Source organism: Octopus bimaculoides, chromosome 1 (genome assembly GCF_046866305.1).
Source record: "Octopus bimaculoides isolate indiv1 chromosome 1, ASM4686630v1, whole genome shotgun sequence".
NCBI classification, from domain to species: Eukaryota; Metazoa; Mollusca; class Cephalopoda; order Octopoda; family Octopodidae; genus Octopus; species Octopus bimaculoides.
In genome coordinates, this window is record NC_142928.1 from 137,795,198 (window position 1) to 137,819,589 (window position 24,392).

Sequence of the window (24,392 nt, forward strand, 5' to 3'; positions counted from 1 at the left end):
ATTATCATTCAGCAAGATAACCTCTATTACTAAAAAATCTATTTTATTGAATTTCTTTAGGATTGTGTAATGACCAATATATTTTAGACAAAACAAAATGGTATTCTTAATTTTTTAAGAATGTTGGTATGTTGGTTAGTCACATTCCTGCTATTGAATACTCTATATATTTTGGGCCATGAAAGAATTGGTATTGCTTAACTGCAGCCTGGCAAGAAACTGTCTTCTCAACGAAAATTCCATTTATTAGCACCAAAGGAACATGAATGATTGGAATCTAATAAGTATCTTTAGTGTCTTCACAACTATTTTCATTCCATTGCATTATCTTGGAAATAGTTTGGTAGCAACGTTATTGGAGCATCTTTCTGTAGCCTCATTGTTTTGTTTCAGGTTAGCCCTGATTAAACAGATGTATGATCAGACATTCCACCCATGACGTACCATTTTTCATTTGGACAATATATTTGGATTATTTTTTTCCAGTGTCTCTGATGGGGAGGTATAATTTGAAATTTTTAGTTGGTATTGCTGGCAGGGTAAGCAGTCTTTTTTGGTTCATTTAGCACCAGGCTGTAAAATATTGGGTTAGATAGTTGAAGTGAATTAATATACTCCTAGATATTGAACAGCTTGATTAAAATTGATCCATTATATATTGATCTGTATAAGGCTGAAGATCAAAATATTTTCTCAACTGGTTTGTTCTTAAATTGCCATTCAAAATAATTCAGAATGTGAAAGTATTGTACAATGTTAACTTTACATTTCTATCACTTATGATAAAATGAAACTTGATTCACTATTGCTTGTTTAACTGGTCTTCATTATGGTTATTTTAGTAACTGCTACACTAATCCACTAGGTATGTTTCCTAACAGGCCACATACCGTAATGGTTTTCTTCTGTACCAGTTTGTTGGAATACAGCATCTGTTGAACAATCAAAATCTTGGGTACCACTGCAGATTACAGCTGTAAGATATTAAGCTTTTTCATTGAGGAGTATTTTAGTGAACCTAAACAAATGGTTAACTTGAGCTTCCACTATTTATCTAGAGCAAATTCTTGCTTTTGATATGTTTTTGAAAGCTCCAAAATATATTCTAGAATTGTAATTTAGTGTTTGAAGCTTGTTGTATCTGAAAGTAATTCAAGCAGAAAAGGCAGAAGATATAATTAGAACTTGCTCCAAGTGCAGAATGTATCAGGAGTCTGCTTGAATTGAAATGTTCTGTAGTGAGGAGGTGAGTCTCTTTCATAGGTGATTGATCTACTAGAAGCAATAGCCAGACGTCACTCCTCTTCAAAAGGATATATCCCATCTCAGCATGTAAGTGGATGCTAAAAGATGTGAACGATACATCTGTTCCTCAGGTTGAGGAAAAACAGTTTGAGGTTACAGAAAGGTGTTCCAATAACGTTGCCACCAAACTTTTACCAATGCAATGGAATAAGGATGATTGTGGAAACACTAATGTTATTAGATTCCAATCATTTCTATTCTTTTAGTTCTAATAAATGGTTATGGTGGTCAATAGACTTGCTAGAATACTTTTGATAAGTGTGCTTGTTCAAGTCTGACTTGGGGACAAACAACTGATGGTCTATATAGCTTGATAGTCTACTTTTTTTCAAGAACTATAGCAATATCAAAGATGAGCATTTAAGAATAAATATAATTGGAATCCTATTTGGAAACTTCTCTATTCCAGTTGTCTTGGTGACTTAGTGTCTTCTTTCATTTTTACACATGCTGTCTATCAAATTCTACCTTCTGTTTTTGCTATTGCTTTCATTTCTTTTACTGAATTTGCAAGATTTCTATCCTAATGGTTGGTTCACTCAACTTTACACATTTTCTAGTCTCTTACACCTGCTGTTGGCAATTATAGTGTGGCTGTTTGATTGCATTTTGTTTTCTTTGTCAAGTGATGCATACTCCACTCAGTTCTTGAGGTTGTCAATATTAAAGAATCATGAACCGTAGATCTCTCTGCAGAGATTTCCTTCTGACATCTTGACTTTAAAGAATGTTATTTCTTTAGCTTAAGCGTTTGTGTTCGATTAGCAAGGAAGGAAAAATGACAGACCTGACAACATGGTGCAATGTTAGAGATGGTAATGTAATAACTGAAGAACATTGAAATGCTGTCAAAAGAAAATGCAACAACTGAAAAAAAAGCAAAAAAAAAAAAATACATATTGTAAAATCTGGGTGGAAGGAGGAATGTTGAAGCAAAAGAAACTGAGATTTATAGGTATTTTAAAATATTGCAAAACAAAATAACTAAACCATAAGCAAGTGTTTTATGACAAATAAAACACTATATTCTGGTTTGAAAAGCCTGTAGTAGCATAGTTAAAGAGTAATATAAAATTTCTTTCAGCTATACTTATAAAGTGTGCGTAATACTAATTTCTAAAACTTTGGAGGAGCTCAATAGATATGAAAGTGTGTGTGTGTGTGTGTGTGTGTGTGTGTGTGTGTGTGTGTGTGTGTGTGTGTGTGTGTGTGTGTGTGTGTGTGTGTGTGTGTGTGTGTGTGTGTGTGTGTGTGTGTGTGTGTGTGTGTGTGTGTGTGTGTGTGTGTGTGTGTGTGTGTGTGTGTGTGTGTGTGTGTGTGTGTGTGTGTGTGTGTGTGTGTGTGTGTGTGTGTGTGTGTGTGTGTGTGTGTGTGTGTGTGTGTGTGTGTGTGTGTGTGTGTGTGTGTGTGTGTGTGTGTGTGTGTGTGTGTGTGTGTGTGTGTGTGTGTGTGTGTGTGTGTGTGTGTGTGTGTGTGTGTGTGTGTGTGTGTGTGTGTGTGTGTGTGTGTGTGTGTGTGTGTGTGTGTGTGTGTGTGTGTGTGTGTGTGTGTGTGTGTGTGTGTGTGTGTGTGTGTGTGTGTGTGTGTGTGTGTGTGTGTGTGTGTGTGTGTGTGTGTGTGTGTGTGTGTGTGTGTGTGTGTGTGTGTGTGTGTGTGTGTGTGTGTGTGTGTGTGTGTGTGTGTGTGTGTGTGTGTGTGTGTGTGTGTGTGTGTGTGTGTGTGTGTGTGTGTGTGTGTGTGTGTGTGTGTGTGTGTGTGTGTGTGTGTGTGTGTGTGCGTGTGTGCGTGCGTGTGTGCGTGTGTGCGTGTGTGTGTGCGTGTGTGTGTGCGTGCGTGTGTGCGTGTGTGCGTGTGTGCGTGTGTGCGTGTGTGCGTGTGTGCGTGTGCGCGTGTGCGCGTGCGTGCGCGTGCGTGCGCGTGCGTGCGCGCGCGTGCGCGTGCGCGTGCGTCCGTCCGTCCGTCCGCATTTTGAAATGTTTAACAGATTAGTGTGTTTTTGGAAATGTTTAGAGGTAGAAGAAAATATTATATAACTATATTTAAAATACAGTGTCAGTGTTATACATGTTTTTGTTGGCAATATGTCTGGTTAGCTTAGGTGTGTGAGTGAAGTGATAAATATATTAAATACAAATAGAAAAAATTGTGACAGAAATGTGTGAGAGGATTGTAGTTTTATAACTATTGTTAAAAATATAAAATATTTATACCTTATAATTTTTGACAAATCAATGAATTATTTCACCATGTGAATCTTGTTACCGACATGCTTTCAAATATTTGTAGTATAACTAGTCTCCATTATATGTAAAATAATCATGTCCATATAAATTTAGTCTCACAATTAAATTAAGAAAGCTATACCAACCAATTTGTCTCTAGCTGATCAGGTCTCGCAGACTTTTCCTGCCAATTTAGAAAGATAACAAAATGGAAGCATCCTTATGAAAATGGGAATAAAACTGGTTCTGGGTTCAGTCCCACTGCGTGGCAGCTTGGACAAGTGGCTTCTATAGCTTTGGGGGTGACCAAAGCCTTGTGAGTGGATTTGATAACTGGAAACTGGAAGAAACCCATGTGCGTGTGTCCCATCACTTGACAACTGATGCTGGTGTGTTTGTGCCTGTGACTTAGTATTTATTCTATCAGTCTCTTTTGCCAAAATGCTAAGCTTGCAATGAATAAGTCCTGGGGTCGATTTCTTTGACTAACGCCTTTTAAGTCAGTGCATGGCAACAGTCAAATGACTGAAACAAGTAAAAGTAAAAGCAAGCTCTGCTGGACACCCAATAAGGGAAGAGAAGGTTACAGCATGACAATACTATTCTTCTTTTTTGATTGGTTTAGAAGTGGCCACATTCATGTGTCTATACACACAATATAGGATCAGTTATATCTATATTTTCATTTTGTCTTTTTTTTTTCCATACTGGTACCAGTTGGAAGAGACTTATTGTATGTGTGGTGGGGGTGGGTTAGTATTCCTACCTATGACTGACACATCCATTTAAAAAAAAAATTTTTCAAGCAAAGTAATATTATTCCACTAAATTTCTTCAAAAGTGTCTATCTCACCAGCCTTGTAGGCACTGTATATGTACCCTTCCAACTAACTATAAAAAATTACCCTTGAGATACCTCTATGATATTGCTTTTGTTGTAATATATCCCAAATTGGCCTTGGTTGCGCTAACCTATAATGCAAGTATTCCAGCTATCACTTGTTCTGTTTTCTTTTGTCCAGCCAGTGTATGTACCCTATATTACAGAATCTAATGTTTTTTTTTTTTTAATGTTATAGGAATTCTAGTCAACTGCATTATGTGCCTCATTGGCACATAAATTCATAGTAATTTTTAGCAGGTTGACAGAAGTATGAGACCAATATTATTCAGGTTAGCAATAACTTTACATAGTTAACATAGTTAATCTTGACTCATTTTCTTGAATCTTCTATTGAAAAAGTAGCACTTACTTTACATAAATTTTAAACTTAAACTCTATCCATATCCTTCTCTCAAGCACTGAAGAAAACACCCAAGGGAGCTTCTACATAGTCCTAGTAGTTACAGCCATGTCTCTTAAATGAAAGCTTAAATAAGAGTAAAGACCCCCTTCGGTCATGAATGACCATTGAATTGCACCTAGAAAGTTCCCCTCTGAGACACAAGTCTGGGCCTGGTTGTTTGTAGAAGATCAGTTGCCCATGCATACCAGCCTTCCCTCTCCACACCTCTGATATTATTCAAGCGAAAGACAAAGGCTGTTACAACTTGGCACCAGTGACATTGCAACTCATTTCTACAGGTGAGTTGACTGGAACAGCATAAAATAAAGTGCCATACTCAAAAACACAACACACAGCCTGGTCCAGGAATTGAACTCACTATCTGATGATTGCAAGCCTGATGCTCTAACCACTGAGTCCTGTGCTTTCTCTTAAATAACATCCCATGTTTTAAGATGATAGGGTGGTTATGGTTAGAACACTTTTGATGAGGTCAACTTAGTCAAAACTGACCTGGAGTTTAAAAATGCCATCACTATTATTAATTCTCAGTCTTTCCTTACTAGAATATTGACTCTCTGGAATTTCTTGCTCCCAGCACATGTATTGCTTTACCTAAACTTTTTGAATTGTACTTTTACTATGTTTGAATTATCCAGTCAGAGAATTCTGTTACAAACTGTCCATTTAGTATTACACTACCCACCAAATTGATATTATTTCACAGCTAAATAATCTTAGTATTTACTCATAGATTGGTTGAGCTTTGCTAACTAAACTCTGTATTAGAAGTCTTTGTTGACAACTGTCAGTCTGAACTTTACATAAAGATTTAACTAAGCAAACTGTATAAATTAGCTCTTTCTTCTGTTTAATTTCCAGTTGATGATTTGTAATCCAATTTTGTAAATACTAAAACTATTTGTAATGGCTTGAAAGGAAATGTATTTCCAAATCATTTTACATTTCAGTTTGCTGAGCTAAGCTGACCACAAACACATTGGCTTGAAATTAATTTTGTTTTGTGTGTGTGTTTTTTCTTTTCTTCATGGCTTTTAATCCACTTGCTCTTGTAACTGTTCTCTACAACTAATTCAAATTATTGACAGGATGATTTCCTTTGAAAACTGTTTAAATGGCATCAATAATGGTTATCTGATAAAAAGAAAAAAATGGGGAAGGCATGATTGTTTTCAAAAATTTGCTTTGCAAGCACATGGTTTTGGCATTTAGTCTCACTGTGAAGTACTTTTTTGCGTTAAGTATCTTCTACTATAACCCAGCCTTGGGCCAGCCACTTCCCTCTAAGTGAATTTGGGAAATAGAAACATGGAAGTTTGTTAAATAGTGAGACACATAAACCTAGATTTACACAAATATACAAGTGTTGGTTTATTTGTGTCCCTGTAACTTAGTGGTTTGCAAAAAGAGGCCATTAGCATAAGTACCAGCCTTGAGGGAAGGTGAAGCATTAGAATTGATTTCATTAACTAAATGCCTTCAAGGTGTTGTCCCAGCATGGTCTGCTGTCTGACTGAAACCAGTAAAAGAACAAAATAACACAATTACTACAAATTAAAAAAAATTAAAAAATCCAATTTGAATACTTATTGGAGAGGTATTCTATAAATTGTTCTGCAGGCTTTACATATTACCAAATACTACCTATGCACCTGCCATTCAACATTCCTGTTAAAGTCAGACATTTGAAATTGCGCTCGTGTATGTAGACCATATGTGTTTTGAAAAATATTGGATTTGGCTAATATATTGGTTGGTGAATGGCAGAACTTACAATAATTTTATATATTTTAGTTTAAAATCCCTCTGGTAGCCATAAAATACTATTTGTGTTTTCAGAGTTGTTTTAATTAAAAATATTCTACAAATTCATGGCATTGTACCAAAATCAATATATTTTTTTTTTTTTTTTTGTCCATTTTTATAGAATCTTGTTCATGGACTTATTTCAATCGGTAATGAGCTGGCAGAATCATTAACATGCCAGACTAAATATTTATCAGCATTTCTTCTGGCTTTGTTTTGAGTTCAAATTCTGCCAAAGTCAAGTTTACCTTTTGTCTTTTGGGGTTGATAAAAGTAGTAGTTGAGCAAATTTACAGTGTTGTGTCTATAGTAGAAAGAACTTATCCTGTTTCAGTCATTGGACTGTGGCCATGCTGGGGCACCACTTTGAAAGGTTTTAGTTAAAAATTGATCCCAGTACTTTGTTTTTAAAGCCTGATATGTATTCTATTGATCTTTTTCCACACTGTTACAGGTACATAAACAGATCACCACCAGTCAAGTAGTGGTAAGACGGATGGACATGCACTCATACATGCACGTGTACACCTGCGTACATACACACATGTGGGTGTATGCACATGTAGGCATGAACATGCGTATGCAGGCACACTATATTGATGGGCTTCTTTAAATTTCCATTTGCCAAATCCTTTCACAAGGCTTCAGTTGTCCTAGGGCTACATGGACACCAGCCCAAAGAGCCATGTAGTGAGACTGAACCTGGAACAACATGACTGGAAAGTAAACTTGTTACCACCCAGTCATGCCTGCTCCTTGTTTCAAACACCTTTTAAAATAAGCCATTTCCTGTGTTTATCATCAGTAATTATTTATGGAAAATGAAATTGTAAAAAAAATGGCTGGTGACATGGATATTTTTTGTTTGACCCATTTTATTATCTGAATGTCTCCCTCATATATCCGGTTTCTCATTAGGTTTTTGTTTTCTTGTAAACTACAAGTGTTTTTGTTTTTTTTTTATGTATAACTGGATTATTTTTCTGTTAACAATCCAATGGATGGTAAACTGGAAGTTCCATTTTACTTCTAGCCAAGCAGAGTTATGTACTTAGATTAGAAGCTTTATTAATCCCGAAAGGGTGAAAGAGTAAGTCCACTTTCATGGAATTTGAACTCGGAATGTAAAGACAGATGAAATGTTGAGTATTTTGCTTGGTATGTTAACAATTCTACCAGCTTGCTGCATTGTTAAACTGATCAAAATATTATAAAATCGCAGCCCCTTTAATAAATTGAGTTTATTCACTGAGACCATATTCCCCCACCAAGAAAAAGAAATATTTCTTTGAAGGGGCATAGTTGACAATTTAACTCTTTAGCGTTCAAACTGGCCATATCCGGCCTAAGCATTCAACCAGTTTTATGTTAAAACTGACCAGATCTGGCCTCTCGTGCCTATTTTACAATATCTTTCTAAACTAAGCAATTGTATCATGAAAATGTCTTACCGGCAAGGTAAAGCATGATTAATTCAAAACGATGTGAATAAACAAACATATTGGACAAAATAATGTGAACGTTAAAGAGTTAAGATGGAGTTTTGAGTACAAATTAACATGAAACATATGGACAAACTGTTAATGGTCTATGTTGAAAGTGATAAAGTTGATGAAAAATAGCAGAACCTTACATAGTGAAACATAACTCTTGGTTATCTACTGATGGACTGAATTCATCAGAGTGAATGCATGCTACTTAATGGAATGCTGATCATAAAACTAACAAATCTGTCATGAACTGAATATTGAAGGAAGCTGTGAATATTGAACAAGCTGTTTGCAAAAATTCAAGAAAAGGTATGGTATTTGGAAACCACTAAAATATATTTATCAGCATTTCTTCCGGTTTTGTTTTGAGTTCAAATTCTGCCAATGTCAAATTTACCTTTTGTCTTTGATAAAAGTAGTAGTAGTAGTAGTAGTAGTAGAGCAAATTTGCGGCGTTGTCTATAGTAGAAAGAATTAATCTTGTTTCAGTCATTGGACTGTGGCCATGCTGGGGCACTACCTTGCAAGGTTTTAGTCCCAAAAACGGAAGACCTACATACAAAAAAAAAAAAATAAAACGAATTAGAGAAAAGCCCATGTAAACCACCTTTTTTCCCCAGTTTGTCCATTTACACAGAAGCTCTGGACTAAATGTTATAGTGCATGACCATCCTTGGGACAAAGGTAATGTGTGTAAAGTGTGAAAATCGGTTGAGAACTGTGGAAATGTATGCATTAGTCAATATACATACACATATACTATGATTTATATATACTAGATAATCATGTTCAATGTTTTGCTCTTTATTCCCTAAAAACTTAATAACTGTATAATATAAAATAGAAATGGCATACATGGACTGTAACCTTTTAATCAAAACACGTCGTCATAGGTGTGGAGACCGGTATCTTATGTTTCTGATGGTATTATGTATAGGAAAAATTATAATTTATATAAAACTATATCCGGGGTATAATATGGATAAGCGATATTATGAAATACAAATAGATATTGTGTTTAGACTTGGATTGCATCCCTAAGCTATCCCATTTTATAGAAGATCCAAATGTAGAAATTCTCACAAATCCACAACATTTTTGGTCCCAAGAATTTCAGATGAGATTCTCGACCTGTACTTGAAAGTATGATCCCAAAGTTAATGTAAATGCCACAAAGCTTGTTTTGTGGTTTGAGTTTGTATAATGCGCACAAACTTTGCTTAATTTTCCTTTTTTATTTCTCAACTACAGACAAATCTAGCGCTTTGTCATTCAGATTATTTTCTCAATACTTATTTTCATTGTTTTAAATTACGAGGGGATGCTGAAAAAGTTCCTGGCTTTGGGTAAAAAAAAAAAATACAGGAGGATTAGTTAATTATGATTTTATTCAACATGTTCCCCTCTCAAATTCACACTTATTGCAGTGGTCCTTCATTTTTTTCTAAACCCTGTAAAAGAACTTGAAAAGTTGGGCCTCCAACTGGGCCTTTCGTGATACCTTTAAAGCCAAGAACTTTTCAGCACCTCTTTGTATTCATACATTGTCATGTAACATTAAGATTTTGATAATGTGATTATTATAGAAATGACTTCGTTGGGTAAATGTGGTAGTGGGGGGGGGGGGGGGGCTGGATCTGACCAGTTTCAGCATTAAAAACAGTATTTGGATTTGATATGACTGGTTTAAATACTAAAAGAGTTAAATATGAATTTTTAATAATTTGAGGTCCAGTGACTTAATGCCGGACAAGTGGTCACTTGAAAATAGTTATCCATTACTTAATTCTAGCTTTACTAAGTGAGGATTCTCAGTTAAATATATATATATTGTTTCTTATCTCTGAAATGAATGAGAAGCTGTAGAAAAAGCATTCAACTGTGAGAATATTGCTGACAGGTGGGTGAGATATTACAATTGTTCATTTGACATTTTAAAATATTAAAGTCTACTTAAATTGATTATATTCTGAAAATATTTAGCTTTTAATTAAACAAATGAATACAGTATACTTTGATTCCATTTAAATGCTGTTCTCTTCTGAAGTAGCAAGGAATACAGAAATATGTTTAGGAGAATTTTCTTTTTTCTTTAATGAAAAATGATTTAGTTGAAAATTATGAAATTCTGTTCAGTTATAAAGATTCTCTATTGCATTTTCCATTGTTAACAATCACAACAGAGTTAATTCGAAGATATTTAATTTAGTCTAAAAATGTCATTTTCCTTAGAACAGATTTTTCATTATTTGATTGCTTCTATAAAAAAAAAAAAAACTCAAAAAAGCACCGTAAATATTTTCTATTTTTTTCAAATTTTTGTATTTAATAGCTTAAAATAAAATGCTTCTAGTTTATTGAATTATCACATTTTCTCTGACACTTTAGATCATTCTAAAGTTGCTAATTATCTATGAAAAGAAATGGAGAATCGGAAGAAGGAAGTCACTTGCTAATATCTTTCCTAGAAATCAAGTAAATCTTTTGAGGTTTAAGCAACGTATTAAATTTTTAATATGAGAAACTTATCACCCAAAATGTGATGGGTGAAGCAAGAGGGTTGTAGTTGCAGACTTGGTGGGCTTATTTATGAAATTGGTAGGGATTATATTAGTGCCAGAACAAATACTGGAAAATATTTTTTCCAATGATCTAATGATTCTGCCTAACATGTTAACTGCCTCATGTACCACCAGTAGTTTATTTCAAACTTCATGAAACTGCCACATGCATCACTCGTGGTACATTTTCATAATTTGGGAAGATATTTTATTGTGTAGCTTTGACATTTTGAGGATATTTTAAACAACATGAGTGCTAAATATTTTATGAAATATTGTAAAAGTGCAAAGAAAGAAAAAATGGTGCATGAAATATGTGGCATCACCAGTAAGTTCCAGTACAGACCCTGTTAATGTATTAAAATATTATTTCTACAGCTTTCACAGTCGATCTGAGTAAGCTGCTGTGGTCACTTGACCTGTCAGATATAGAAGCCAAAGCTCTTTCAAATCAAGTCCTACTTAAATGCAAGGGTATGTAACACAGCTTAGCTAATCCTAAAAACACACAGACTGGTGATGACTGGACTAGTGTTTCTCACATTCCCCTCCTTCTCTCGTGTTCACTTAAAGCTTGTTTGTACAGATTTTATCCTACAATCCACTAGGACGTTGACCCTCGTTAAATACTTACGTTCTATGTATTTAGTTACCTTAGTGACGTTTGTGTCGCGTTTGTAGGCAGGATGCCTATAATTATAAAGGACTGTCAGATTAGTATTAGAAATGAAAAGAAGTGACAGTTAATTGAATCATGAACTTATACCATGATCTCATTCTTACGCCTACTCACTGCTTTCTATATTAATTCTCTTTCATTAGTTTAAATCCTACCAAGGGTTGCTTTTTGTTCTTCCAGGATCAATAAAATTAGTAGACTGAATACTGTAGTTGATTTGAATGACTGATCATCATAATCTTAGTGTTTACTTTTTTCATGCTTGCATTAGTCGGGTTAGAATTGGGGAAGATTTTCTATGACCAGATGCCCTTCCTGTCATCAACTGTCACCTGATTCTAAGCAAGGTAATATTTCTCCACAGCCACACATGTTTATGCAGAATATTGGAAACAAATATCCATTTACAACAATCATGTGATGACAAAAAAAAAAGACACAAACACTCTAACAAACATTTTGTGTGTATATATTTGGGCTTTCGGTTTCTTTCTACCAAATCTACTCACAGAGCTTTGGTTAGCAGAAGACACCTGCTCAAAATACCATGCAGTGGGACTGAACCTAAAATCATATGGTTGGGAAATAAACTTCCCAACCATACAGCCATACCTGCACTTATAAATTTGTGACCTTCCTCTATAAACTTGTATTCTTGTGATTATATAAGAAATCAATATTTTGTTTCAGTGTTTTCTGTTTAGTTCTGAGAATTGTAATTTCAATTTACTGGTAATTTTTCTTCACTTTTAGTTTTTTTTTAAATTTTATATTTGTCATTCCTAAAGGACAGGTTGGAGAATGTAACAAGTATTTACAGTAATTACATTGCATAACCCCATCACTTTCCCTTCCTCAATACTTACATTGAAATTTTGACATTAATCTCTTTAAGCATGACATTTCTAACAGGACACTTGAAATCTAAAATGAGCTTGTAGAGGCTCTAGGAGAAATTTTTTTCCCCTAAACGATTTGAAATTTAGTTAATTGATCCCTTTTCAACTACAGCCTTTGTTGTTGGTGTTTTAAGACAACTCATACACTTGAAGTGGAACTTGGTATTTTCATAAACTATTAGTTGTATTTTTACAGTTGAAATTTTGTCTAGTTTCCTTAGATTTTCTTACATGAAAAACACTTGATGTCTGTGTCTAGTTCGTTCATAACTTCTCATTTAAAATTTTTCTATTTAACATCTTTGAGACAAGCATGAACATGACACATTTAGTTTTAGTTATTCTTGTTCAATTCTTTTTGGATAGCCACACCTGTCAATTCAGGTTACTAGATTCCAGTTGTTTGACCAGACAACTTGCTGTTTGAAATTAGCATGTGAAGTGACCAATATTCCACTGACACATATATTTATGTAATACTCAGGTTGAATCAGTTTGATGGGTATGACCATACTAGAGTTATGAAACCTGGATACTGTTCATCCAGTGGGCTTATGTTTGTTTCCATCTGCCCAATTTCACTGAAAGTTTGGGCTGACTTGGTAAATGATGGGTTGTCAAAAAAGAATTTTGGGGTTTACTAACTTCATCCTTAATTTTAATTTTATAGTCAGAGGAAGAATGGCAATACACAGAAGCCATTTAATGGTTATACAAGGAGTTATCCTCAGACTGAAAACCTGACTAGAATGCTTACAACATAGTGGACTCTGACTGAAGGTATTCAAGGACTGGATGTCTGTTAAACCCACCACCAAAGATTAAGATCTCTGAACAAGAATGGTTCTCTCCAGTATGCTTCCAAACCGTTTCCATCTAACAAATTTCATTCTGTAGTTTAAAAATGAACTTCATAACCACTATCTTTTGATATGAAAAATGTTTTTAAACATTGCTTTCTAAACATTTAAATATGTACTCTGTTCTTGTGTACTTTCCCACTCTCTTGCCCTTGTAAAGTTTTAGCTTTGTTGATAATTATCTAAATAAAACTAACCTTTCAAGAGTTATTTTATCTCCTGAAATAACTTAATAGATAATCTAAGAACTGTTTAGAATGATGTTTTGGTATGTTCTCAAACTGGATTGTATTTTTTTTTTCAGTACTTCAAAAATATTAGTTTCTTTTGATAGCAGAGTTGTTAATGCTATAGTAGAGAATGTAAGCTCCCCCCCTTTTTTTTTTCTTTTTCTTTGCAATGTTTCAGTGGCATTCAGCTATTATTAGCGTTAACAGCTAAGACTCCAATTGCTAACTGGACTGAGCTTGTTTTCCCTTAATATATAAACTCTACTAAAATTCATAGGCAGCTTTTTTTTCTCTTTAAAAGTGAACTGTTAAAAAGAAAATGTGGTGGGGGGGGGGGATAATTTATAAATATGAAGCTGGCCAACATTTGTTGGAAAATTACAATGATATTATTATAACTATGACCTTCTATCTAGCATAAAACAATTATAAGAAAACAGTTTGGTATTTTAAAGGTCTGGTAATTTTATATTAGTGCTTTACATTAACGACACTTAATACTGTAGATGTAACTATAATGTTGCTGTGAGTGTGATATATATATATATATATATATATATATATATATATATATATATGCTGCCAAATGTGTTATTGAGTACTATTACAAGAATAGATTGGCCTATGTCTGACATTATCAGCATCCAATTTAATATAATAAGATCAGAATGCTTTATTCTTATCAAACACTTTAAATGGTTTTTGTATATTGGTTTGTTGTAGAAACATTTTCAAATTCTAAGATATCTTCATTTTCCCCTCCTCCTCTTCCTTATGAACGTTTTTTTTCTTCCTTGTTTTGCGCTCCATCCAAGTAATACCTTTTGTGTTTATGGCAGCAGATATTAGAAATGTCATTTGTCTAGCATGTATTTGGCTGACTTTTGACTCTTGGAATAAAAGCAAAACAATACTACACAAATCAGCACTCTGAATATCTTATTTAGATTTCCTGCACTTCATGGTTGCCAGAAAAGCAAAGGAAAAAACTCACTATCCATTACAGTATCACTGTTTTATTCAATTTTTTTTGGAACTTTTTCCAATCTTGGAGAAGTTAGAAGTGTTAAAAATTGTTTGTGCTTGTGTTTACTTTTGCTGTTTAACTACTTGCATCAGTTACTTCAGAACAAAGAATTTAAGTAATGCATGATGCTCTAACAACTGTGCAAGCTATTTTTTTTCCATCAGTGATGAACACATTCTCATACCCATTTTTTAATCTTTTAGTCCCTTTTATGAAGAACTCCCTCTTATAGAATGTGTGAAGGCATGTGGCTTGGTGGTTACAATGTTGCACTCATGATTGTGAGGTTGTGGTTTCAATTCTCAGACTAGGCAGTGCATTGTGTTCTTGAACAAAACAATTTATTTCATGTTGCTCTGCAATCACTTTGACATTTGATGTGTTGTGCACCTGTACAAGCAATATCAATTTGATGGAGAAAGTGAGCTAATATATATCACAAACATTTGATGTATATAAACAAAAGTATCTGTGCAGGTTGTTCAGCAACTAATTGTGGAACTCTCCTCTGTTTATGACAGTCCGCTATATATATATATATAAATTTTTATAAGGGAAAGGTTGACAGTGACGAAGTTTCAGTCTGCTTGTCTTCATCAGACTGTGCTTTCTTAGGTTTTGTTTGGCTTTGTATTAGTCTTTCAAGTTTTCTTTTTTGGTCTTCCAAACCTGAGTAAAATAGTTTCATGATGATCAGCAGGCCAAAACTTAAGTCACTGTCAGCTTTTTTTACTTGTAAAAGTAAATGTGTTCTAGTAAAAAATCCTGAATAGTCCTTTAGTTTACTGTTAAATTTTGTTTTTGCTTCAAGTTACGCAGAAAAACAATTCAGTACATGTGCACACATGCTTAAACACAGAATGATGTATTGGCAGAATCATTAATGCTAGGTAAATTACTCTATGGTATTTGTTCCTGCTCTTTATGCTCAGTGTTCAAATACCACCAAGGGTGATAAAAACCAAGTACCTGTTGAGTACTAGTATTGATATAATTGACTGTTAGATCTATGCCAACCTGCACTAGCTCAGCATGTTAGTGAGATCAAAGTTAAATCTTATAATTTAAAATCATTTACCTTTGGCCACACCAGCTCTCATTTTTTAGAATTTCAAACTGGTTTACAGTAATCAATGTGAAAATTTACTGAAAGTAGAATAAATAAATACAGGCGCAGGAGTGGCTTTGTGGTAAGTAGCTTGCTTACCAACCACATGGTTCCGGGTTTAGTCCCACTGCGTGGCAGCTTGGGCAAGTGTCTTCTATAGCCTCGGGCTGACCAAAGCCTTGTGAGTGGATTTGGTAGACGGAATCTGGAAGAAGCTAGTATGTGTATGTATGTATGTATATATATGTGTGTGTGTGTGTATATGTTTGTGTTGTGTTGTGTTGTGTGTGTTTATCCCCCACCATTGTTTGACAACCGGTCTGTTTATATCCCTATAACTTAGCAGTTCAGTAAAAGAGAGTGATAGGATTAGTACTAGGCTTACAAAAAATAAGTCCTGGGGTCAATTTGTTTGACTAAAGGCGGTGCTCCAGCATGGCCACAGTCAAATGACTGAAACAAATAAGAATAAAAAAATTTCACTTTCTGTGAAAAGTAAGTCTAAGGAAATGTGTTAGATATTTACATAAGTGATGGATGTATTGATAAAATATCTCGTTAATGGCAATAGTGACTATACTGATTCACTGTTACTTCACCATTTTCTACTGCATTTAATCATTATAATGATTTTTGCCAGTTAGGAATTTTGAAACAATATGACAGTCTGAGATGTCTATTGATTTTCTTTTTTTGTTTTTAATTTTTAATTATTTTTCCTGATAATGTTGGTGTGAATGACATAGTTTGTGACTGTTTGGGATCATAAAATGGCATTTGAAATATGCTGTAGTAGCATTACAAATAAGTACTCCTTGTCAATAAAAATAAATAAACAATATTCTATAACCAATTTGTTTAAGTAAATAATATTTCTAATTTTGTTTCTAAATTAATGTTAGAAAACTTCATTTTGTTAAGGGAGAGGATGTATCCGAATTGAAATATAAATGTTTGATCATACAAACTAGATGTGATGAATCTCAAACTACCCTCTTGATCACAAAAAGCTAAACAACTAAACCTCTTTGTTAGCAGAGCCTGCATGTATGGTTTCAATTGATATTAATACCAGCAAAGAAGGTGATCATTCACGACACGTCCAGTTAGTCCTATATATAAATGCAAAGTCTCCTGTTCAATTATAGTAAATTGTTAGCTAACATGTATTAAATGAATGATGTGAGTGGGTGAGTAGTTTCCAACATTCTCTGATTACTTCCATTTTTGTGTTTATGTAAGTATATTTATGGATAATTAACATAATTGTTTCATTGAAAATATCAGTAATAGAACAATGATTTGGATATTTTGTTTTTTTGCCATTTTGAAATTTTATTTTTCATTTTTATGAATTAATCTCGATAAAATAATTAGATCATTCATTTCTATGAGTAATTGGAAATGGATGTAGCATTTATTTTTTTTTAATGTTAACAATCTTCATTTTCATTTTTGAAACCTAGATTACAATAATAGCTGTTTCTCTTTATATAATTCAAGGTAAATAATGAATTTGTTGTGCAATAAGATGCATGCATACATGGCTGTGTGATTGAGATTCACTTTATAGCCCTATACTTTTGAGCACATTCCAACCGCATGCACTTATTTAAGCAACGGTCTTCTACTCAAGCTCTGGTCCAAACAAAGCTTTGTGTGTGGATTTGATAGATGGAAACTGAGAGAAGCTTTGTGTGTGTCTCCTCATCTTGGCATTGTGCTAATTGTACACAAAATGACCATCACAAAATGTTATTTGTTTGCAATCTTCTGTGAAAACATGTCTGTCCACTCAGCTGTTCATGTCTGAAGAACTTCAAGAAATATTACCTGCTTGGCAGCATGAAAACTATCCAGGTGTAGAAAAATCTGCCTCAACAAATTTCATTTAAATTATGCAAACATTTAAAAGTGGAATGAATAAAATACTCTGTACTAGTCGCATCCAATTTCTTTTGGCCATATCTACCTATAATGTACTTAACAAAAAATAACGCTTATCCACTATAAGGAATGAGACTTGCAGGTGTCTAGAGAAATCACCAGTGTAGTTATTTGGCATTAGTTGTAGGGAAAGCAGAAACGATGTGATGTTAGTACTAAAGTGTTGATTATAATGCTGAAAATTTATACATCCTTCTGTAGATATGCATTTTCTTAATGTAATGTAAGGAAGATGACATTTATATCCAATTGTCTTGATACAAGCATTTGTTTCTTTGCATGATCATGTCCTTAACATATGAGCAACAATGCTTGTGAAAATTCATGTGATAATTGATGTGAATGAATATCCAAATTTGCAAGAAACCATACCTTCCTTCCAGCTTGATGAACAGACAACAGGCACTAACTGATTTAATTATTGGAGAGGAGGGAGTACCAGTGACCTCTTTTGCAAAGCACCCATGATCTGCTGCAGGAGAGGGAGGGAGGAAATGCAAGTGACCATTTTGCAGACCACCCAAGATCCAGTGAAGGGGAGGGAGTGCTTGTAGATTATTTTTTTCCTTTTAGTAAAACATCCAAGATCTGGTGGCAGATGGGAGGAAGATTTTGGTATTCTCAAACTGGTGGGTTAGTTCCGATGCTTTACAATTAAATGAACTCTTATAATGGCACCTGAGGTTGGGGTGGTGTCAAACTGATAGATTAGGTTTACTACCCTGCTGAATTAAGTTTCACTTTAGGGTTGATTAGTTTAGATATTAATTAGCAAGAGATATTCATCAACATTACACACCTAAAAGTGATCTAATCTTCAATTCTTTGTTTGGCAAAGCTATGATCTATTTGACTATGTGCCAATCTCATTCTTGGAATTTATTAAAATTAAAAACAAAATATGCATTTATTAAAGGGGTTTGTTATGAAGGCATTTGACAAATATTTTTTTTAGACAACTGTTTTTAAATCTCTGGTAAATATTTCATATGGATACAGTTACTGCCTTCGGTTGCATTAATAATAAATGGCACAAACTGTTATATTACGTAGTTAATCAAATAGGATAAAATTTCTAACAGTTTCTGTGGTATATTAGACTAAATGAGCTTGATGGATGGCATTTTTTGTAGCACAGAAGTAATTATTGGAAATATCTTTCCCTTTTTAAAATATTTCAATTCTCTCGCTTTTAAATAAATTATATAACCACATAGTAATGTGACTACAAATATTTGCTTTGCAACTTTGTGGATCCAGCTTTGATATACTCTGCAATGCTTTTAGCAAGAGCTTTTCTAATAGTGTTGGATGGTTAACTAATGCCTGGTGGGTGGAATTTGGTAAATGAAAACTGTGCAGAAGGCTATTGTTTGCATGTGTGTATACACATAGACATATATGCATTCATTTATGTTTACATTAGATGTAAAACCAGTATTTAGGTTTCTTAGCAATAACTTAGCCAACCCATGTCAGCATGGAAAAGTGGATGTAAGAGGATTTTAGTGATGGCATGTGGCTTCATGGTTAGGGTATTTGGCTTATGATCATAAGGTTTTGAGTTCAATCTTCAAGCAACATGTTGTCTTTGAGCAAGACAGTTTATTTCATGTTGCTCCAGCCCACTCAGCTGGCAAAAATGAGTAGTACTTGTATTTCAAAGGATCAGTCTTGTCACACTCTGTGTTATGCTGAATCTCCCTGAGAGCGTACTTTAAGGGTACATGTGTGTATGGAGGGCTCAGCTGTTCTGTTGATCGAATCAACTGGAACCCTTGTCATAACTGATGGAATGCCAGTTATAAACGCATAAATGCACTTATTACGAATTATATTGAGAATGTGGCATTTTAATCCTGCAAAGGAGGAAATGTACAGTTGATTAGTTTTGACAAATGATACTAAAGGTAAATCTAGCTTCATGTAAAGGATTTTCCATTTTTCTTACTCTTGGTCAGATTTACAATGACCCTGAAAGAATCTGAAGAAATTTCCGCTTGCCTCACTTCAAGTCTATTATAAATATTCAATATTCATAACCAAATGTACTGGCTTTGGCTGTACGTATACTAAAATTGAAATGTTACAGAGATTAGCATGATTCCTGTGCAAGGTTGATGTGTAAATTCGTGATGCATTCCATATTTTTCAATGAGGTGGTGCTCCAGCATGGCTGCAGCTAAATGACTGAAACAAATAAAAGAATATATATTTCCATTTGTAGCTATGAATGCCAACTGGTGTATTGCTCAGTGAGAGAAATTGTCAAATGATTAAAATGCAAAGGGAAAAAAATATTTTATGAAGTGAATTTCTAATCTATTTATTCTACAGATGCAAAAGGTTATCTCAACTGATGTAAAGTTTTGTATTGCAGCAGTGTTGTATATTGTATATATTTTCATACAGCCTTTTCTAATTAAGGATGTAGCACAACTCAGAATAGTTTATTTGCTTGAGTACAAATTTCATGGAGGTTACAGGTTGTTCTGTATGGTGTCCCTCATGCTCCCAGATTTACAGTGAAAATTGAAATGTATTTGTCAGTGGTGGTACAGAGCCTTGATGACTTTGAAAGCTAACTCTAGGATTCAGTCATGTTGCAGAAGCAGGGGAAAGACTAAGTGATTATGACTGAGTGATTCAAACCAGTGTCTCAATGACTGGAAGTCACCACATTCTTTAGGGACAGATTGAATAAACATATTTGGTGTTGTAGGAAGTAACCTACATGATTAAATCAGTGTTTTCAACAGTTTGGACTTGAGGCCATGCTGGTTGTTTTTGCTTATGATTTAAATGAATTACTTACTCATTTTTCAAGCTGTCAAAAAAAAGTAAATATTGGTGGTAGTGATTCCCCTTTTCTCTCGGGTTTATTACCAACATCTAACTCAATATCAAATTTCAGATTTTGGTACAAGGCTGGTAATTTCAGCGGAAGAGGGCTAGTTGATTACAAGGGCTCAACTGGTACTTATCTCATTGACCCCTAAAAGGATGTGAAAGGCGAAGTAAACCATGGCAGAATTTGAACTTGGAACATACAGACGAAATGCTGCTCGGCATTCTCCCTGGTGTGGTAACAATTATTCCAGCTTGTTGCCTTAATCTAACTTGATATTGGCATTAAATATCAATGTGACGTAAAACAGTATCGGGTTTCATAAAATAGCTAGCTAGCATGCAAATTTACGAGAGGACATTCAGTTCGCATTCCAGCATTTCATTGTGTGATACGTCAATAAGGAAGTGTTTTGTTGGGTCAGACTTTCTTTTGTTTTGCATCCGACAAAATATATGTGTAGCCTGTTAAATTCAAGGCTACTAAGAATAACTGAACTGTGAAGAACCAACTTGAGATTGGTTGATACAATCAGCATTTTTTTTTGTAATAAGCTTGTCACTATGATGTAATAAGAGTAAAATTTACCTTGTTTTGGGAGAGGAAATGCCTGCAAAAAAGAATTACTAAGTAAATAATTTTTTTGTTGTTAGGTTTCCTTTGATGGTTCTTAAGACTAGTTTTGTCACATTTTTTTTATATACGCTTTCTTTCTTCTCTCTCTCTTACTTAGCCATAGGTAAATGCTTGAGTAAGCTAATGATCAAAGGCCATTTCAACTGTGGCCCATTCTATCCATTTTAGGATTAAGGATTACTTGGTGTCCTTTTTAAGACAGTCTGAAAGATGTGATTGAAGAAGTCTAATTTTAGCAGATTGAACAACTGCATAGAGGCTTTCTTGTTGGTCCTATCTGCACACCTTTTGATTATATATCTGGGTGTGTATATATTGGGTGGCTCCACTGTTTAGATTTATTCTCTACTGATTTAATTTGTATTGAAAACTTAGGTTTGTTTGCCAGTAATATTTATAGGTTAGCTATTCTTGATATTTTTCATGTAATTTTAGAAAGGATAATCCTTCATATCAATAATCTTTACTTTTTTTTTAATGTTTTTTTTTCCCTGCTGGCATGATTTGGACAAGATCTTTTTTTAGGAAGTATTTTCATAGCCAAATGCTCTTCCTGTCATTAATCCTTACCTGCTTTCCATATAAGGTACTTTTTATTCCACTTGTCTTCGCATGTTTGAAATTACTGAGCTACAGGACTTATTGCTTTTGGAAAACCAAAACATAACATCTGTCCAAATGTTGTCCTATGAAGATATGCTAAAAATAAACACTTACACAAGCTTCTGTATAGTTTCCATTTACCAATTTCACTTACATGGCATTGGTCATTCTGAATCTATTAGATTCTATTCTGTGACACATAGGGGAAATATCTACTAAGACTACATAGTTACAAAATGAATTTCACTATCGCATGACTATGACCAAGCCTTGTAAACTGTTGTTATAAAGCAAATTGTTATCGCACAACCTTGAATAAATTTAGATATTTCATTTTATTGAAACGTAATTACTAATTTCAGAATTTAAAAAAAGAAAAATCATTCATATATGTAGTTTTTATCACTGCTCAGTAGGTTTGCTGTCATCTTTCGAATTGGAATTTCTAAAGATATTCTTCATACAAATAGTCAAATAGTATAGACATACACATGCATCCATAGATATGTACACTCACATAAATAAGCACGCACAAATACATACATGCACACGAGAGTATGTATATACAAACGTGCATCTATATAAATAATCACTAAAATTAGTTATATTACTGTCATTTTGTCAAATGTATTGCTGCTTGGAATTATTGTCTGGCTTTAATAATATTATTCTTGTATGATTCTATAGGTTATGTGGCATCATTAATAGAAAAATTGATTTGGTAGACTAATAAAAGGTTAAGTGGTTTCAATAGATATATAAAAAAAACATCAAAAGTATGACTGTTTAGCAGATTTAAACGTATCGGTCTTCATTTATCTAAGAATGTATTTTTAAGCTTTATCATCCAAATCAACGTAGCAGTGAGTGTTGTCATTATTTGTGGTCGAGTCAAGAAAGAATTCCAAGTCAATGGATAAATCAATCTTTTAAGGAAAATTAGATTATCTTCTATTCATCGAGATTCAAGTGATTCATAAAGAAATTACTTGTAGAGCTGCAGGGCATTGGAAAGAAGTATGCCATTTGTGGTGTATTGTTGATCATTGCTTACTGAATGTCTAAAAGAGCTTGTTTGCACAGCTGGTTCTCCAGTTCAACACACACACACACACACACACACACACACACACACACACACACACACACACACACACACACACACACACACACACACACACACACACACACACACACACACACACACACACACACACACACACACACACACACACACACACACACACACACACACACACACACACACACACACACGTTTTATTCACATTGGATAAGGGAGAATTGCATTACCTTTCTCTTTAAGCAAACTCATTGAAAGCACAAATGCAAGGATAATTTAACAAATAGAAAAGGTTTGCTTTTTGTTTTTGTTTTTTGAATTCTAGATTTAGCTTTTGGTTAAAAGTTAATAGTATATGTGGAGATTATAGAAACTGTGGTTCCTTATGGAGTGAATTGAAAATGATACAATGAATAGAATCAGGCAATAGATTTAAAATAGATAGCTCAGGTACTGGAAAGTAACTTCTAATTAATTTCTAATATTATTATTTAATGTCATTTTCCTTGCTGGCATGGATTGGGAGGTTTGACAGGAGTCGGTGAAATGTATGTTCTAATGTCTGCTTTGGCATGGTTTCTATGGTTGAAATACCCTTCGTAATGCCATAACAACAGCATGAATTAAATTTACTGTTGGTTGACTGAGCTACTATTAAATGGCAAATACTTGCTTAGATGTTTAAGAACAATTGTGATGGTGAATGTAAATGAAAACGTTTTGGTGTGTAAAGTAACAAGCAAGCAATTGTCAGTTTTGGACTGAATTCCATGTCTGTTTTTTCTTTGTTCTGACTCTCTACTCTGAGGTCAACTTTACCATTCATTCTTTAGGTCTTGGTAACTTATCAGTCTTAAGTTGTCTTCTGTCACCCTTTCTTTCTTTCTCTGATATCAGCCATGGTTAGACTTGACAAGGGATGGGCTCCATCAAGTTACAAATTGCTCAAGACATTTATGAAAACACCTATTACTCTATCAGCAGCTGAAGGCCCACAGTATGGCAACAACAACCTTCGTAAATTTTTTAATATTTCAACAAAAGCATACATATTTTCTGCATTTGAATTTAATTTACCAGCGACCATAAATAATTGTACTTAGTTCTTTAAGCTAAACAACTACAACTTAAAGCAAATAATTTGGTTCAGTTGTCTACAAAACCTGCTCAGATACATGTTTCTTTTACTCCTGGTACACAACATATTGGAGAGAAGCTTCTTTTGAGTGATTTTTGTCTAATTTTCTGCATTCAAAGCAATTAGATCATAGACTCTTCTGGAAAATTATTTATTGATCTGCTGAATAATAAATACCAAATGCTCAATATTTTCTATTTAGTTTTAATATTTAATTTCTTTCTAATGATTGCACATGATATTCTAGTGACTGCAGTTAATAGTCGAAGTACAATGTTGGACAGCATTTCATCTCTATAATTTACCATTTCTATTTTTTTTTTTTTCCTAGAGATAAACTGTTCTTATATCATTTGTATTTATGAATTTTAGACAATAGTGAATGTTTGTATAGCTAATTATAGTATTTAAAGAGACAATTGAAAATTGGTTTGAGAGATGGCATTTTATGCATGCTCCTTTTACATTTATGCTAGTTTCAATCATTGGACTGTGGCCATATGAGGGCACACCTTGAATTCAGTCAAATAAATCCTAAGTTATTTTTTTTTTTTGCCTCAGTTTTACCAAATGATTAAGGTCTTGTGAGCTGGTGATGTGGAGGGCTTGTGAATTGGTGACATGTCATATAAAGACATAGAATGG

The 24,392-nt window shown here is 34.0% G+C and overlaps 1 protein-coding gene and 1 non-coding gene across 2 annotated transcripts in view; both read left to right on the forward strand.

The window, feature by feature from the left end:
• Positions 1 to 24,392, forward strand: part of LOC106880113 (uncharacterized) — a 193,856-nt gene that overhangs the window by 29,335 nt on the left and 140,129 nt on the right. The gene's annotated exons all lie outside the window — the stretch shown is intronic.
• On the forward strand, positions 19,490 to 19,593 carry LOC128250131 (U6 spliceosomal RNA). The gene has a single exon (XR_008266255.1). It is a non-coding gene; the product is annotated as a U6 spliceosomal RNA (small nuclear RNA).